General features: G+C 32.6%; 1 long non-coding RNA gene across 1 annotated transcript; it reads right to left on the reverse strand.

Moving 5' to 3' along the window:
* Positions 1-3422: 3422 nt before the first annotated feature.
* On the reverse strand, positions 3423-10484 carry LOC137811737 (uncharacterized). Its single transcript, XR_011081133.2, has 2 exons — positions 9937-10484; positions 3423-3647 (listed from the first exon to the last, which is right to left on the reverse strand). It is a non-coding gene; the product is annotated as an uncharacterized LOC137811737 (long non-coding RNA).
* Between the last annotated feature and the right edge of the window lie 1214 nt (positions 10485-11698).

Here is an 11698-nt window from a genome sequence, read left to right on the forward strand (position 1 = left end):
AGTTACTTAACTATTTTTCAATTAAAGAATTAAATAATTCACTTCGTTTATTTCAATTATGATAGGATCGTCGGAGGAAAGCTCAAGAGATAGCTTCAAAGAATGTTACCCCGCACGTACTGTCTCGTTCGGGGTATCGAAAGTTTGAGCAAGCACTGATGGTTGAAAAGGAGCAATCTAGACAGGGGACTGCGTCTGAGGATGTGGAAACAGAGGTCACTTCTCCTCCATCACCACCTAGGCGCCATGTAAAATGGAAGAGGGCCCAGATTAAGAAGTTGGGTGCACCAAGTTCTCAACAATCAGGGGTTATCATCGAACAAATTATAAGTTATTTTTAGCCTTTTTTCATTTATTTTAAAGCATTAATCATAATAAAATCGTATATGATTTTTGTCTTTTGCATAATACCTTGGATTTCCAAGGTAATTTTGTTGCTGAAGGTCGTCACGATATCCTGGTTGAAGCAATTGGACGACCTGAGCACTGTGGTCGTGTTTGTGTAGCTGCACAAGGAGTTGGAATTAAACTATATTTTGGAGTTGGACCATGACCCTCATCCTCCTCCCCCAAAGAGAGCAAAGCAGAAATGGAGAGTAGGCTACGTCAAGAATTAATAGACGAGTTGAGAAAGGAGACTGAAAGGATGAAGTTAGAGTTGCGACAAAAGTTACTATCGCAACAACTTGGTGCTGAGGCGCCGATTCAGATGCTTGTTAGTCCCACTGCCAAGAGCACAAAGGGGAGTTGTGCAGCTCCTTCACCATCAGGGGATGATATCATTGGCCAGACGAGGCAATGTGAGCTACTAGTAGAGGGCGACATGATTCCTCAGGTGGTGGCCATTGGAAAAGTCTATGAAGAGGTCACCACCTTACATAACGTTCCTCTCTACCCTAATGTGACGATGATAACGGTAGAAAGAGTATGAGTACCTGATGCTCGTGTTCCAATACCTTCAGAAGAGGTAACAACTGTGGCCGAAGCATTTCAGTCATTCATAGCCTGGCCCAGTCACCTCATACGAATTATGCCAGAACCACCGGTAATAATTTCATTTCATTATATTAATTTATATTTATATGTTACATCTAATTTATAACAAACTATCTTTATTTTGTAGAAACCTCATCGGAAACGAAGTCCGAAAAAAAAGCATGAGCTTCTGATTGACGATCCTATATCTTCCTTATCTATAGTTGCTAAACAAATTGGACGAGAGCCTCTGGATGTTCCATGGGATGATACATTTTTTGAAACAAACCCTGAGCTGCCATTATACATATACATGTCAGATTGTTAGAATTTGTAGCTGAGAATCAGGAGCTGAATATAAATATCATTCAATTTTTTATGATGTAAGTATCTTTACATATATTTCAATTTCATTTTTGTTAAATTAGAATTTATATTATGCTTTAACTAATTCATTGTAGGTTTTTGAATGGTGTCTCTGTCACTAAGGGGAGGAAAAATATGTATGGATTCTTAGATCCTGCATATACTAATCCCACTAGAGCAAAGGAAAATGAGACCCAATCATACATCACTAACACCCTAGAAAAAATGGGAAAAGAGATTTATTTATGCCCTTATATTAGCGAGTAAGTTTAAATATATATGTTAAAAGTTTATTATATTCATGTTTTATAAATTTACTCACTCTTTTCATAAATGATATAGGGGTCATTGGCAGTTACTTGTCTTATCAGTGGTTGATAGGACGACTGTGTGGTTCTGTTCCCTACACAAGTAGATATCCACAAGTTTTAAGAATATCATTAATAAGTAAGTACACTATAAACTTAACTTTGTGTGTTACTAATTAATCTACTAACAAGGTTTTTTGTATCAACCAGTTCGTGGCGTGGATATAACATCCTAAAAGGTCGATCGAATTCAAATTTTCAAGCTTTGAACTGGATAAGACTAAAGGTTTGTAATTTTTTTTTTCTCTTTTCATTGTTTATCAATACTAACTTTTACCATTTATTGAATTATGGTATAATAAACAACCAGGAAGCTATGAGTGTGGCTATTACGTTATGCAATGGATGATTATCATTGTAAGACTAGGCCTTAAAAGAAATTTGCAAGAGGTAACATTTGTTAAATTATTTTTATAATTCTTGAATATATATATATATATATATATATATATATCTTAAAAGTAATTTATGTGTATAAAATTTTCAAATGCAGTTCTTCACAGATGAGACACCAATGTCTAAGGAGGCCATACTATATGTGAGACAATCTTGGTCCACATATTTTCTAAATTTTTATAATTCTAGGATAGTTGATAGTGTACAGGAAGATAGATAGAGTTTAATTATTAGAGTTTTTGTCTACATTTTGATCAATATATACAATTTGACTTTGAGTTCATCATAATTTATTTATTTGTCTATCTGGTTGGGTTTATATAAATTGCACAGGTTAATTTATATGAGAATAAGAACAAAACAGAATGCAATAAATCAAACGCATGATTTACAAGTGCGGCTATTACCATAGCCGCATTTGTAAATGATGCCCATTGAACTAAAAAAGCACCATTCTGGAGCATATACAAGTGTGGCTAAAACAAATAACCGCACTTGTAAATGGTATTTATAAATGCGGTTATATAGTCGCATTTGTATTTCATGATTTACAAGTGCCGAACAAATGTAGCTATAAAGCCGCATTTATAAATTCAAAATAGCCGCACTTGTTTTATGTTTCTGCAGCAGGAGTGTACCAATGATAAAATTCAAGATATGCTAGGTTGACAAACTAATTATTAATTTATTTTAACAATATTTTCAAAAGGATTTATACATAACATAATTTAAGATCATGAAGTTTGTTTTATAGCTGACAACGTTTCGATCTTTGATCCTTTCATTCAAAGTTTCTATAAATAAGAAGATAAAATATTATTATTTTTATCTAAAGAATATTGTATTTAAATATTTAAATAATATATTAAAACTGATACATATTAAATATTAAAGAAAATTTACATACAAACAAGACATTTTCTTCAACCTAATAATTATTCTGCACTTATCATCTTTCTATAAGTCAAATTTTTGTTTTAACCAAAATATCAAGAAATTTTTTAAAATTTTGTAGTCCTTGACCGTGGAATTAAAGAAAGTATAAGTTAGGACCTTGAATACATGAAGATATGTGAAACAAACTAGAGACTCTTGTGCTGTTTTTATGGCTTGAAAATACAAAAAAATAGTCCCATTGAAGAATATAAAGTAGTGGTGTTTGAACTGTATATTTTTAAATTCAGAAACCGTTAATACTTGTGCATTCATGGAACTTCATCTTCAAGTTACCTTTAACCATCTTTTAAAATCTGTAACAGGTCTTCCATGCGGTAATACTGTAAACTGAAAGTTCAATGACGATATAAAACAAAGACAAAAAACAAACAAAAATGGGGAAAATCCTTAGGGTAGTACTAGGCCTCCATGTACATTCCTTATTGCAGCAGCAATGAACAAAAGCAACACACAGAAAGAAACAGGAGGAGTGAGGTTGTGATTGCATACACAGTAATGCAGAAGATAAATAACACATAATATCTATTATAATCGCACATCAGGTCTTGGACTTCTTAATCTCGATTTCAGGGTTTGGATCTGTACCTGCAAAAATATTTCCAATTCAAGTTAGCGTATGTGGATTTTTTGTTAATACAGTTCTACAGTGACACATAATAGATTAAAGATGAATAAAAGTTAAGGTTAAGTGGGTATTAAATAAAAACCACAGTGTGTCTCAGTTTCTACAATGAAATCCTAGTCATCTGCATATCAATCCTTTGTAAGAAATTATGCAAATTAATTTTTATAAAGTGACTCACATGACTTAGAGTTTGGGCTTTGGGTCCAAATATAATTTAATAATAATAATAGAATAAAGGGCCCATTGGTTAATGTGAGAAATATATATATGATGATATACCTAATGGAAAACACACATCTGATGGAGATTGGAAACTAAAGGCTATAGGGTTCTGTCTCTGCAAATAATAGTTGTCTCACTGTTAACCATCACGAAAGGCTATAGGATTGCTAAGAGATAGATTGAGACAAAGGAAATAAAGTAACTGCTCAATTAGGATCACTCATGGATCAAGGTAAGTGTTTATTCTTTCTTGATTGTATGATTGTGTGAGAATCATGATATGATAAGATCTATTTGTGAACATAATTGTATGTGTTCAATTTACTTTTTATTCATGTTTAAAATTTACATGTGGTATCAGAGAGCCTAGTTGCTAATTTTTTGTGATTCTCCATTAATGTTTTTCAAAAAATTGAAGAACCCTAATTTTAAAATTATTCCCAATTTTAAGAACCCTAATTTAAAAAAAAAATTAAAAAAAATTAGGATTTATAGATTAAGATTTTCATTCCTCCATAATAGATCCCTAATTGTCCTAAACCATCAAAATCAAAGAACCCTAATTTTAAAATAATCCCATTTGAAAAACCCTAATTTTAAAATTATGATTTATATATTAAGGTTTACATCAACTACCGTTTGGTGCCTGGGTTCGCTGAGTTTTTGTGTAAGGGATGAAACTGCACGCGTGAATTCGTTCCTGCACCTATTGAATTCACAATAATAGTTGACCCATATGGAATGGCCATTATTCATCAAAATTTAATTTAAGTGTTTGTTATATTCTTGCCTGCACCTTACGTCCCTTTTGGATGCACCTATTATTGTGAATAGTATCAACTAATTTGGTTGCATTTGTGTTACGGGAAGATAAAATAGTATCATGTATGATTTTTTTATTTTTTTATTTATTATGTTTTAATGTAATTTTATTTGCATTAAATTAAAGTTTTATTAAAATTTTATTATGTTATAATGTAATTTAATTTGCATTAAATTGAAGTTTAATTGATTAATTGAAAGTGAGGAATGGAAAATCATTTTTTTCCGCTTTATGTATTAATTTTTTAAAATATTATTTATAGAATTATTTGTATGATAGATTTGTAATCACCAAAGTGATCAAATCTTTATGTTTTATTTAATTCCAACTTATGGATGAAATTTTATTTCAATTAATGATATTATTTATGGAATTATTTGTATGATAGATTTGTAATCACCAAAGTGATCAAATCTTTAAGTTTTATTTAATTCCAGATTATTGATAAATTTTATCCCAATTACCTATAGAATGGATGCTAAATTATTTATATATATGGGTAAATGAAAATTCATTATTATAGGGCATTTTGGATCACCCAAAGGTTGATTAGTTGTCCTTATAATTAATGGATATGATTGTTGGTAGTGAGTATGTGTTATTAGTTTTGCTTGTATATCCAAAGATAACAAGTGTTTCTAGTTAATGCATACATCTTGTCAAATAAAGTTAATACTATTAGCATCATTATGTTTTGTGTATTAATGAATCTCCCAAAGGAGAACATTAGTATACATAGAATGTTTTTTGAATCTGTATTGTATGTTTAGTTTATGACTCAAAGTATTAATGTTAAGCATGTGTGATCAAGTATATGTTCCTATATCTTTATGCGAATGAGCATAACAAGTAATATTAAGTTTGCTCTTCCCAAAACTGACAGTGCAAAAGAATTTATGAAATTTGTGGAAGAGTGCTCCCAAACTACTGATAAGTCTCTTGTTGGGACATTAATGAGTACATTAACCACCATGGAACTTGATGGTTCTCGTACTATGCACAAACATGTCATTGAAATGACTAATATTGTAGCAAGACTTAAGTCTATTGGAATGACAGTGGATGAGAACTATAACATGTTAGTTCAGGAAGAGACTAGATTGAAAAAAAAATCGAGGAAACCACTCTATGCTTTTTATGTACCTAGTATATCTAGGAATTTAGTTTTATTGTCTAAACTTGATGTTGTCGGATACTCTTTTAAATTTGGGAATTGATGTTTCAGTTTATATCAGCGTACCTATTTGATTGGATCTGGTACTCTTTATGATGGATTATATAGATTGAACCTCGATAATCTATATGCTGAAACTCTTATGACCTCGCATCATAATGTTGGCACTAAACGTAGTTTAGTGAATGAATGTTCTGTTTTCTTGTGGCACAAACGTTTGGAACATATTTCTAAAGAAAGGATGGAGAGATTGGTAAAGAATGAAATATTTCCAAGTTTGGATTTTACTGATTTGAATGTATGTGTGGATTGTATTAAAGGCAAACAAACAAAACACACAAAGAAGGGAGCCACAAGAAGTACTCAGCTTCTTGAAATTATACACACTGATATATGTGGACCTTTTGATGCAAGTTCTTTCAATCAAGAAAGGTATTTTATCACCTTTATTGATGATTTTTCACGTTATGGTTATGTCTATTTACTGCATGAAAAACCGCAAGCAGTGAATGCCTTGGAAGTTTATATAAATGAAGTGGAAAGACAATTAGACAGAAAGGTGAAAATTGTCAGATCAGACAGAGGTGGTGAATATTATGGAAAGTATGATGAAAGTGGACAACACCCTGGTCCGTTTGCTAAGTTCCTTGAGAGACATGGTATTTGTGCTCAATACACAATGTCAGGTACAACACAACAAAATGGTGTTTTAGAAAGGCGTAATCGAACCTTAATGGATATGGTTAGGAGCATGTTAAGTAAGTCAACTATACCTGTTTCATTGTGGATGTATGCTTTAAAAACTGCCATGTATCTGTTGAACAGGGTTCCTAGTAAGGCAGTTCAAAAGACACCTTTTGAATTGTGGACAGGAAGGAAACCCAGGTTGAGACACCTGCATGTTTGGGGATGTCAGGCAGAAGTCAGAATATACAATCCACAAGAAAAGAAATTGGATGCAAGAACAATCAGTGGATATTTCATTGGTTATCCAACAAAGTCAAAAGGGTATATGTTTTACTGTCCTACCCATAGCACAAGAATTGTTGAATCTGGAAATGCACGGTTCATTGAAAATGGTGAAACCAGTGGGAGTGATACTTCACAAAATGTGGAGATTAAGGAAGTTAGAGTACAAGTTCCTTTAACTAGTACCTTTACTTCAAGTATTGTTGTTCCTAGTGTAGTTTTGTCACTCAACAATGAAGAAGAACAACAAATTAATGATCATGAAGTTAACAATGAACCTGTAGTAGAACAACCACAAGAAATAATATTAAGAAGATCTCAAAGAGAAAGAAAGTCTGCTATTTCGAATGATTATGTGGTTTATCTACAAGAGTAAGAAAATGACTCAGATATTGATAATGATCCAGTTTCATTTTCAGACGCCATCAATGATGATAATTCTGATAAGTGGTTAGATGCCATGAAAGATGAGCTTAAATCAATGGCACATAATGATGTATGGGACCTTATAGAATTTCCAGAAGGATGCAAGAGAGTCGGGTGTAAATGGGTCTTTAAGACTAAACGTGACTCTCATGGCAATATCGAACGTTACAAGGCTCGACTTGTTGCCAAAGGTTTTACTCAAAAGGATGGCATTGATTATAAGGAAACATTTTCACCTGTTTCTAAGAAAGATTCCTTTAGAATTATCATGGCATTAGTAGGTCATTATGATCTTGAGTTGCATCAGATGGATGTCAAAACTGCCTTTCTGAATGGGGATTTAGAAGAGGATGTTTATATGGACCAACCAGTGGGGTTCATTGAAGAAGGAATGGAACACATGGTGTGTAAACTTAAGAAATCAATATATGGGCTTAAACATGTTTCTAGGCAATGGTATCTTAAGTTCAATGATACTATTGTGTCCTTTGGGTTTAAGGAAAACATCGTTGATCGGTGTATATACCTGAAGGTCAGTGGGAGCAAGTTTATATTCCTGATTCTGTATGTTGATGATATCTTGATTGCAACTAATGATCTTAGTCTATTAAGTGAGACTAAGAATTTTCTCTCTAATAACTTTGAGATGAAAGATATGGGTGAGGCATACTATGTGATAGGAATTTAAATATTCCGTGACAGATCACAAGGACGGTTAGGTTTGTCTCAGAAAACATATATTAATAAAGTTTTAGAGAGATTCAGAATGGATAAATGTTCGACATCTCCTGTTCCAATACAGAAAGGAGACAAATTTAGTCTCATGCAACGTCCAAAGAATGACTTGGAACGGAAACAGATGGAGAATATACCTTATGCATCTATTGTTGGGAGTTTAATGTATGCTCAAACTTGTACACGACCAGATATTAGTTTTGCAGTTGGTATGCTTGGTAGATACCAGAGTAATCCAGGATTGGATCATTGGAAAGCTGCAAAGAAAGTTTTAAGATATTTGCAAGGAACGAAGGATCACATGCTTACTTAGAAAAGATCTTATCATCTTGAGGTGATTGGATATACAGATCAGATTTTGCTGGCTGTGTGGATACACGAAAGTCTACATTTGGTTATGTGTATCTTTTAGCTAGAGGAGCGATTTCATGGAAAAGTGAGAAGCAGTCAGTCATTGATGCGTCCACTATGAAAGCTGAATTTGTGGCATGCTTTGAGGCCACAGTTCAGGCTAATTGGTTGCGGAATTTTGTTTCAGGACTTCGAATTGTTGACAGTATTGCCAAGCCGCTGAGAATTTATTGTGATAACTCCGCAGCAATCTTCTTTTCTAAAAACGACAAGTATTCCAAAGGTGCTAAACATATGGAATTGAAATACTTTGTCGTTAAAGAAGAAGTTCAGAAACATAAAGTGTCAATAGAACATATTAGCACTGATCTTATGATTGCTGACCCTTTAACAAAAGGGTTACCGCCCAAAACATTTACTGGTCATGTTGTAAATATGGGCATTATGTCAGTGAATGATGAATGTTGTTATTAATGCTTATTTGACACTCTGAGCTCATTGATAAATAAAGTTTCTGAAATTTATGTTGTTTTCTACTTTATGTATATGCATGCAAATTATATTATTATGTTGTGGAAAACAAATTATGTTGTTATTGATGACAATGACATTATGTTTGAACTTATTATGAATTTCTCACTACAAAGTCATATTAAGGAGAAAGAATGATTTAGTAGTACATGGAAGGAAATGTGTTGATTGAAATGACATGTAACCGCCATGACTCTTATTATTTCTGTATTCTTAATTATGATTAATTATATAACCAATTTATGTAAGGCCTTTTAAATGCGCATTTATGTAATTATTAAATCATGAAAGTATTATAACTCATATGAGTCAAGTGGGAGAATGTAAGAAATTATGTAAATTAATTTCTATAAAGTGACTCACATGACTTAGAGTTTGGGCTTTTGGGCCAAATATGATTTAATAATAATAATAGAATAAAGGGCCCATTGGTTAATGTGAGAAATATATATATATATATATATATATATATATATATGTGATGATATACCTAATGGAAAACACACATCTGATGGAGATTGGGAACTAAAGGATATAGGGTTCTGTCAATAATAGTTGTCTCACTGTTAATCATCACGAAAGTGTGTGACAAGTACGGAATTGCTAAGAGATAGATTGGGACAAAGGAGATAAAGTAACTGCTCAATTAGGATCACTCATGGATCAAGGTAAGTGCCTATTCCTTCTTGATTGTATGATTGTGTGAGAATCATGATATGATAAGATCTATTTGTGAACATAATTGTATGTGTTCAATTTACTTTTCATTCATGTTTAAAATTTACATCCTTATCACATCGATCTCTTCCATACAGAAGAGGAACACTTTGAATGGATTTTTTGAAACCTCAATTAGTTTTGGAAGAATCCTTGATACACAATTTAAGTAGGGTAAAACAGAAGCAAGTGAAGTAATAAAAGGGAAGAAGAAAAGCATTGCTCTTGTCTTAACTCTGACCAATAAATGAAGTAAATTAAAGAAATATTGGTGGAGAGAAATGAATATATAGGTACGTACCTCCCATCTTGTTGGCCAAGGTTTGTTGCAGGTAATTTAAAAAGGTGAAAGCAGGGAAAGTCTGGGATCCGTTTTGGACGTAGTTGAAACGGTTAGTCATCCAAAAGCGGAAAACGTCATTAAAATTGTGCAGAATAGATTTGTAATCACATTGAATCTTGAGGCCCATAAGATCTTGGGAGCCTGATCCTCTGTTATTGAAGGAAGCTTCAATTCTTCGACTCGTAATCACGACCTTGGTAAAATCCTGTGATCCGTCTTGGAAGTTATTGAAGGACTCTTCGGTTGCAAACTTGTCGCTGCCGTACTCTTTCTTTGCCATGACGGCGAACCAAAGCCTTTCTAGCTCTTAATCTCTTTGGGTGTATATTTGTTTTCCCGTGAGTTTTTCAGTATTGGAGAGGAATAATATTAGGATAAATACTAAATTTGAATATAAAAAAAATATAAAAATGAGATTATCATGATAGTTATCTACCTTGAATTTATGAAGAAAGAAGATTTCATGATGTCATATTTTTTCAAAGCATTTCTACCTCACACTCTTAATAAAGTTTTTTTTCTCAATAAAATAAATGAAAAAAAAAATCAACTTCTCTCTCTCAACAATAACAAATGTAACATATATAATTTCATCTGAATTTGATTGGTATAAAATGAACTTAAAATCATGGAATGGACTTCATCATCATATTTTAGATTATAAGTTCATAATTCTAGTCCACGGTCATTTTGGGTGGAGCATATGTACTAATTTTTTTATTACAATTAGTAAGGTAAGAGTTGAACTAAAAAATAGATTTTAAAGGCTAAAAAAAGGTATTCTGAGCAATTTCAATAATAAGGGTCATTGATATTCCTGGTATAGTATATGCTATCACAAATACAATTATACTTAATTCGATGGAATTGTTTCATCGGAAAGAGAACTTTTTTCTCAACATTGTGCCTCAAGAGTTATTTTTTGGTTTCGTCTAGACATTAATAAATTGGTTATTTTTAGATAATAGTAGATAGAAACAACACTTGTACGGATAAATGGTTTTCCAAACCAAAGTTTAATTGAATTATTTATTTTTGTTGTATAAATTAAATTATTATTTTTTGTATAAATTAAATTAACTTTTTTAAAGTTTTATTTGAGTTTATTAATTTTTAATTAAATGTTTAAAATATTACGAAAATGGTGAATTAAATATGTATTAAATTAGTGATTTATGTATTTTTGAAAGAATTGAAAAAATTAATTTTTTATATACGTAGGGGTTGGCGTGCCAGACGACGGAAAATTCACTTCCATCTATGCGTCGAATATTGCCGACACATACACTATGCTATATAAATAACACATTTCGCTACTCCGCCCTCAGTTTCCCTCTTTCCGCTAATTGAGAAACCTAATTTCTTATCCTCATTGTTCGCATTTCTCGCTGCACCCCCCCCCCCCCCCCCCCCGCCTTGCATTGCCATTCTCTGTCTCGCCGTCACTACTCCGACATTCTTCACTGTCAGTTTGTTCTTTCTTCTCTTTTCTTATTTTTGTTATCATTTTGTTTTTCTTTTTCATTTCAGCTCGAAGTCCGTTGTGGCCCTCACTACCTTTGTTGCCACCTTCCAGTACCCTTTGCTACCCAGTCCCGCCTCCGTCATCGTCGGTTGTCTCTTCTTTCTCCCTTTCTCTCCTCTTCTCTTCTCTTTGTGTTATTATTTTTCTTAACCTTTTTTGTTGTTCTTCATTTCAGCTCCAACATGCCTTCACTGT

This window comes from Phaseolus vulgaris, chromosome 2, assembly GCF_051622355.1.
Source record: "Phaseolus vulgaris cultivar YP4 chromosome 2, ASM5162235v1, whole genome shotgun sequence".
Classification (NCBI taxonomy): Eukaryota; Viridiplantae; Streptophyta; class Magnoliopsida; order Fabales; family Fabaceae; genus Phaseolus; species Phaseolus vulgaris.